This window comes from Terrapene carolina, unplaced genomic scaffold (genome assembly GCF_002925995.2).
Source record: "Terrapene carolina triunguis isolate 2854851 unplaced genomic scaffold, T_m_triunguis-2.0 Scaffold461, whole genome shotgun sequence".
In the NCBI taxonomy this organism is placed as follows: Eukaryota; Metazoa; Chordata; order Testudines; family Emydidae; genus Terrapene; species Terrapene triunguis.
In genome coordinates this window covers 1,383,444-1,391,559 of record NW_020664812.1, presented here as the reverse complement: position 1 = coordinate 1,391,559, position 8,116 = coordinate 1,383,444, and positions in this window count along the sequence as shown.

Genomic DNA, 8,116 nt, shown 5'->3' with positions numbered 1-8,116 from the left:
GCAGTAACCGAGATCAGTGTCTCATTGCGCCGGGCGCTGCACAGACACGCAGTAACCAAGATCAGGGCTCCATCATGTCAGTTACTGCAGAGACACCCACTGAGAGACAATCCCTTGCCCTAAAGAGCCTACAGTCAACACTGATATAGTGGGATGGAAGATATAGGCACCCAGGGGAGAAGAGACATGCCTAAGGTCACAGGGTACATTAGTAGCACAACTGGGAATAGCAGCCCATCATGCAATGTATGGCAGCTCTGTCTCGTCTGCCATTAGTCCATTTGGTGACATCAGCACCGCTGGCTGCCAGTTTCAAAGAAAAACATTTTTCACCCCCAGATACCTCCCCTCATTGGAATTTTTCATGAAAACATTTGGATTTCTTCCTCCACCCCCAAAAAATTATTTTGGGGGAAATTTTTCTGTGGAAACGTTAAACAAAAATGGATTCTTATTGGTCTTTCTAAGAGACACAGAGAGAGAGAGAGAGAGAGAGATTTGCACGTAGAGGATAGATAGAAAGACACAGAGAGAGATTTTTTTGGTTGGTTTGTTTCTTGAGTTTTGAGAAGCCAGAATTTTTTCTACTAAATTTTCCATGGAAAAAATTCCCCTTTGACAGTTTGAAATTTGTGTTCTGCAGGACATATAAAACTGTAACAAAAAATTTAATTCCATTTCAAATTCCATTTGATTCAAAAAATGAAAACAGTTGTTTTATTTCCACTTAAAATATCATTTAATGTTGGATCTGGAAAGAAAAAAAATTGTTTTTTCCCCTCCTTTTATTTTGTCACCTGGAAAAGGAGTTTAAAAAAGGAAAAGGAAATGCAAGAACTACTTTCCTACATCAATTATTTTTTTCAAGAAGACAAGTGTGTGTGGGGAAATGTAAGCTGTTTCACACGTTTTTCCATTGGAAAATAGGAAAATTGTCAGAATCAACATTTTCCCACAGAGCTTAAGCTAGGAAAATTTCCCAGGTCACAAGTTCTGAACTCTGTGTGCGTGTGATCACTGCCCTCCACTGGAGGTAATCAGAACTGTTTCATTGAAGATAAAGGCATTTGCACCAGTTTAATTAAATCGATTTCAAACCCCATATGGAAAGCAGGGCAAGCTTGGTGTGTAGACAAGTCCTGAGTACATGAGGTTAAATCAATGCAGGCAAATGAATCCCATATCAGTGTGTCTACACAGGATATGGCACCTGTTTAACTACATCCAAAAATTGATGTAATTAATCAATTCATAAAATCAAAGGGAACCAGAGTAAAATTCATGGCTGAGCCCTACTCCTGCTAGAATTTCATATCAAATCCAGTAGGGAGCCCTCAGGGTTAACAGAGTTCGCTCATGCTTTTCTCACAAAATATGGAGAAACTAAAGCTGGCTGGGAAATAACTTTCTCTAACCACTAGACTCCCAGCTTCCCCTGCCCTACCCATTATACCCCACATCCCTTCCAGGGCTGGGAACAGAACCCAGGAGCTCTGACTCCCAGCTCCCTTGTTCCAACCCACTAGATCCCACTCACCTCCCAGAGCTGTGGCTAGATCCCCGGAGCCCTGGCTCCCAGCACCCCCTCCTTGAATCATCACCCCCACCACACACACTAATTCAGATTCATGGTTTTTTTTAACAACCACCCCCTAAACATTTTCACCTAACATTGCAATTTTTGGGGCAAAAACTTGTAGAAAAGGCATTTTTCATGGGGGGGAGTTCCAATAGAAAATTTTTGCCCAAGTCCCGTATAAACCACCCCCTGGCCGGCCTTGCTGCTGTTTCTGTCTTGAGACACTTCCCTCTTAAGTGCTTGCCAGCCAGATCCAAACAAAGGGACCAGTCACTGGAATGTCAGAGCTTCCTGCAGAGGAAAGACTCTGTGGTTTGTGCTGATATATATATCACAAGCGGATATCTCAACAGAGCAAACATTCAGGCAAATGCAAATGACGCAGTGGGAGCATGTCCCTGAACAAAGCTGCCCTTGGTTGCATAGGTCAGGTGCAGCACGGCAGTAAATCACGCCAGGCCTGGCCAATGATCAGTTGCTAAGTGTGAAATGCAAAGCAAAGGGCTGGCTGGGGATGGGATGCAGAGATTTGCATGGCTAGGGAGCGGGCTGAAATGGCAAGGCTGCAGGTAGAACCCAGGAGTCCTGACTCCCAGCCTGCCCTGTTCTAACCAATAGATCCCACTTCCCTCCCAAAGCTGGGGATAGAATCCAAGAGTCCTGGCTCCCAGCCCCCACCCAATAGACTCCATTCCCATCCCAGAGCCAGGGATAGAGCCAGGAGTCCAGGGTCCCAGCCCCCCTGCTCTAACCCACTAGACCCCACTCCCCACCCAGAGCTGGGGATAGAACCCAGGAGTCCTGGCTCCCAGCCCCCTGCTCTAACCCACTAGACCCCACCCAGAGCTGGGGATAGAACCCAGGAGTCCTGGCTCCCAGCCCCCTGCTCTAACCCACTTCCTTTCTAGATCTGGAGTTAGACCACAAGAGGGGTGACCACTTAACTAGACATGGGGCCAGAGAGAGCAAATGAGTGTGAGAATGAGTCTTTAGCCCCGGGGGTTAGGATAGCCACCCCTCCCCTGGCAGGAGAGAGACCTGGGCCCTGTCTTCCTGCTCCAATAACTCTTCCATTATCCATGCCAAGAGCTACAGGTCCAAACAGCAGAGTGGGGGGGCCCGGCCTCGGAATGTCCCATCGGCAGTGGGTAGAGCAGTCTCCTGAGCGGTGGGAGATCCTGGTTTCACTTCTTCCTCCCTCTCTGGCAGCTGAGGGAATTGAACCTGGATTCAGTTATAAGTGAGGGAGGCTCCACCATCTCCTCCTTCACTGGCCAGGTTGTGTGGGGCAGCGGCCGGCCCCACCTCATTCCCTCAAGCAGCAGCGCGGGCCCCGAGCCTGTCTGACCCCAGGCAGCTGGCTCCAGGTTGTGGATCGCAAGCGGAGAGCGGGCACCGTGGCAAAGGACGAGATCCTGGACAAGCCTGACTGAGTTAAAATAAATCGTACTGAATTCAGCTGGCCTGGATTGAATTTATGGTTTATGGTGAGCGTGTGGGACTTTCCCCTCTAGTGTTATCTGGACCGGTGATCTGCTAGGTCACTCCAATCCTTGACTCTGGGAGCCAGCCTTACCCTGCTCTGCTGTGAGAACCCCCACTCCTGGGCTGTTCACCCACAGCCTCTAGCATGTAAGCTGCTCCTTGGATTGTGCAACCGAATGACACTAGCCAATATCTCCGGTCCCAGACACAACCCTAGGAACCTCCGTCTTGCAGTGTCCAGTTATGCCCGCTGGATGCTGCAAGCTTATATGAGAATGTCTGTGACGTTGCAGTCTATATAATTTTATAAAAATATGCTAATGAGTAAATATAATGTCATTGGAATATGCTTCATGCAAAAGGTCTTTTGTAAGGTATCATTACAAAGCTTATAATCTACTGAGTGTGATCCTCCTATTTGTATGTATGTATCATTCTTGTATCTGAAACTAGAAATATGAAATAGTGTGGGCCATTAATGGTGGTTTGGAATCTTGATGACTCCCATTAACTAGGACAATTGTCTGCAGATGGGTGTGTTTTACCAGTAAGTCTTCCTGTATATGTGTGTGCTGGCAAGTGGGCAATGAAGTGGTCTTGGCACATCGGGTGGCAGCTCCCAAGGGGGTTTCTGTGATCCAACCTGTCACAGTGGCGTAGTCGAGCAGGATCTGTGCGCAGCTGATTGCTTTGAGATACTGGTAGTGATTTTAAGTAAGTTTTAAGTGTGGTGGCTGGAGAACAGACAAAGTGGTTACTGGTTTGTTATTTTCTGTTTGCTTATTTCAGATAAGGGAAGTAGGGACAGAAAAGGAAGCAAAATAAACAAGATTAAAGATCAGAAAAAGCTAGAACTATACAAGTTGCAAATTGCCCAGAAAAGCTAAACATTGGGCTCTGGGAAAATCTCTGTTAACTAAGAAGCCCCTGAGCTGAGTGCATCTCAGTTTCAGTGAACTGCAGACAGGTGTGGCCCAGTCTTTGTGTCTGTGCTGAAGCTGACTGGAGTGTCTAACGTAGCAAGACAGGAGGGGAGGGGTGCCTGTTCTGGCAGGAGGGGGTTCTCTGTGGTATCCCAGCTCATCGAGTGACGATCTCAAGGAAAGACAAATAAAAATTAATGTACAATTTGCCCGGGAAAAGGCTGCCCTGGAAAAAGAAAAGGCTGCCCACCAGCCTGAACTTAAGAGACAAAGCAATTAAGACCCAGAAGCAGGAACTGGCTGTATTGGAGTGGAAGAGGGGCACAGAGACATGTATCCTGGAGCTGGAAGTTGGGGTCCTGGTAACTGCTGCGGTGGGAACAAACCCAACCTAAGTGAAGTTGGGGGGGGGGGGGGGATTTTGCTGGCCAGTGAAAGGTCTGTCATAGCTGGTAGCTGTGAGCCTACAGCTGGATCAGGGTCTCTTTCCCTTTTGGGGGACACAGGAGTCTCTGCCCCATAGGGGAGCCCCAAAATGAATTTTAGGTATACTGCCTCCGCCATAGACAGTGTCCAAGTCTCTGGCAGTAAGTTCAGAAGGAGGGTGTGACGTTGCAGTCTATATAATTTTATAAAAATATGCTAATGAGTAAATATAATGTCACTGGAATATGCTTCATGCAAAAGGTCTCTTGTAAGGTATCATTACAAAGCTTATAATCTGAGTGTGATCATCCTATTTGTATGTATGTATCATTCTTGTATCTAAAGCTAGAAATATGAAATATAACTCTGAGGGCCTATTGTAATTATGCAAAGTGTGGGCCATTCATGGTGGTTTGGAATCTTTATGACTCCCATTAACCAGGACAATTGTCTGCAGATGGCTGTTTTTTACCTGTAAGTCTTCCTGTATACGTGTGTGCTGGCAAGTGGGCAATGAAGTCTTGCAGTGACATGTGATCATGTCACCTGAACTGGAATCCATCTTTAACCTGGTGTCTTTCCATTGAGAAGGAGGGGGTGGAAACCCAGAGAGAAACAAAGGATTCCCGCCTTATGCAAAAGATATATGAAGGGGTGGAACAGAACAAAGGGGAGAGAGGAGCCATCATGAAGAATCCCCTAGCTACCACCTGAGCTGGAACAAGGGCTGTACCAAGGAAATGAATTGTGCCCAGGCCTGGAAGGTGTCCAGTCTGAGGAAAAAAACTTACTGAAGCATCTCTGAGGGTGAGATTATCTGTATTCAGTTTGATTAGACCTAGATTTGCGCATTTTATTTGATTTTGCTTGGTGACTTACTTTGTTCTGTCTGTTACTACTTGGAACCACTTAAATTCTACTTTCTGTATTTAATAAAATCACTTTTTACTTATTAATTGACCCAGAGTATGTATTAATACCTAGGGGAGCAAACAGCCATGCATATCTCTCTATCAGTGTTATAGAGGGTGAACAATTTATGAGTTTACCCTGCATAAGCTTTATACAGGGTAAAACGGATTTATTTGGGTTTAAACACCATTGGAAGTTGGGCATTTGAGTGTTAAAAACAGAAACACTTCTGTTAGCTGCTTTCAGGTAAACCTGCAGCTTTGGGGTAAGTAATTCAGACCCTGGGTCTGTGTTGGAGCAGATGGGAGTGTCTGGCTCAGCAAAACAGGGTGCTGGGGTCCTGAGCTGGCAGGGAAAGCAGGGGCAGAAGTAGTCTTGGCACATTGGATGGCAACTCCCAAAAGAGTTTCTGTGATCCAACCTGTCACAATGTCAATTTAACAAACAAATTGATATGTACGAGGCTTGTTATCCCAAGGGGAGTCTCTGACACGCTTCAAATCAAATGCACTGCTTCAGGTAGACTAAACAAACAGATTTATTAACTATAAAGATAGATTTTAAGTGATTATAAGTCAAAACATAACAAGTCAGATTTGGTCAAATGAAATAAAAGCAAAACATATTCTAAGCTGATCTTAACACTTTCAATGCCCTTATAAACTTAGATGCGTCTCACCACAGGTTGGCTGATTGCCCTTCAGCCAGGCTCTTCCCTTTGATCAGCGCTTCAGTCACTTGGTGGTGATGTCTGTAGATGGAGGTAGAAGAGAGAGGAAGAGCATGGCTAATGTCTCTCCCTTTTATCATGTCCTTTCTTCCCTCTTGGCTTTTCCCTCCCCCCATTCAGAGTTAGGTGAGCATTACCTCATTGCAGTCCCAAACTGACCAAAGGAATGGGGATGGCTCATTCGAGAGTCCAACAGATCCTTTGTTGCTGCCTAGGCCAGTGTCCTTTCTTCCTGTGAAGCTGGGCTGGGTTTGTCCCATACATGCCCTGATGAGGTGTGAACTGCCCCTTTGCTCTTGGGGAGTTTTTGCTTGGGCTTGCTTTAAGCCATGAGGACATATTGTCAGCCTCATAACTATATACATGAAATTACAACCCATAACGTTACAATAACAACAATTACTATAACATCACTATAATAACAATGCTCAGTGCATCATGAGCCTTCCAAAGACACCCGACATGACAAACTTTGCATGAGTTACCACACAATCATATTATAAGGATGAACATGGGGCTGCTGGATGTTCCCCCAAGGTACAAAACATCACAACGTGTCTAATGTCAGCCTTGGGGAAATGGTAGGACTTTCAAAGGACTCCTCAGGACAACACGTGTGACGTGTGTTTCCTAGGAGGTACTAGGGAGCCTAAGAGATACTTGGAGGCCTTTTGAAGCTACACCCTGCAGAGAAAGACCCATCACCCAGTGATCACCTGCTCCTGGAAAGTCCCACTCAAAGCCCCCCAACCTGTATACTGGCCACGAGTGGGTTGGCTCTGAGCTGAGGTTGTTATGAGCTTGTTGAAACTTTGGACCACAAAAGAGACCGTTTTGCGGGACTGGCAAGACACCTGCCAGAGCTCGTGCTGGAGACAGCTGGGGAGGGGGGGAATCTCCTTACGTGGGTAGTTCTTTTATTGTTTTAATGTGTTTTCTCTGTCTTGCTTTTGCCCTCGGAATAAATGTGCTTGCTTAGGGCAAGCTGTGCGGTAACTTGCAACTGTAAACAATTGCTCTGTTATTAGTCTCTGGAGAGCAAACCAAGTGCAGAGAGAGGCTGGCCATGAAGGCAGGCTGCTGGAGGTACCCCCGTCAGGAAGGAGAGAAACCCAGGTCTCTGCCCAAAATGGCTGGGGAGCCGGAAGGCTGAGGGTGGCTGCCCTCCATGGACCATACAGAGGGACATACAGCTGCAGTTCCCTCACCTGTCACGGGGGCCTGCCTGCAGCTTGGATTTCAAACTCTGTGAGAAGGGTAGGACCCACCTGGTGTGGTGGCTTTCATGGATCCCCTTCTCAGGCACCTCGCTCACCCTGACTGAGGCGTAGGAGCAGCCTCACCTCCCTTGGGCTTTGTGCATCATTGGGTAGGGGTCCCTAGGATTTTCTAGGGTGCTGTGATGCTCAGCGATGCAATGCCTCCGTCCCGCCAGGGATCCGTAGCCACCGTGTCAGGTGTGACCAAGAACTGCATGTGGCCCTGACCCCATTGAAATCAGGGGGTGACTCCAGATTGACTCCAGAGAAACTGAGATCATAATCCTTTCTCTGCTTCTGGGATCGAAGGGCACTGTGTTCCTGTCCTGCTAGCCTGGCCGTGTTTAGCTGACCCAGCTCCTGTGCCGGCCTGGGAAGCTCTGTAGCTCCAGGGAAGTATAGTCAATAAACGCAGGCTGCCAAGGCAAACCGCGGAGCGCGGGGAACATGCTTTGTGGTATGAGTATGCCTCCCACATGGTTTTGGCCAGAACTGCCCGGATCCTGCAGAGACAAGTGGTAGGGCCTGATCTGACGGCTCTGGGCCCGATCCCCCCTCTCTCACAGCATGGCCACTGCTCCGAGGCTTGTTCTGCCCTGCCTAGCGCTGGGTGTTCTCATTAATACTGACACATCATGTCCCCCAAGCCGGTCCCGGGATCGGAACCTGCGCTCCCTAGAGGGGAAAGACCCAGTGCCCCACTCTCCAGCCCCCTGAGTCAGCCCAGTGCTCTGCCTTGAGGCTGGGAAAGGCTAGGGTTACCATATTTTGAGTGTCCAAAAAGAGGACACTCCACGGGCCC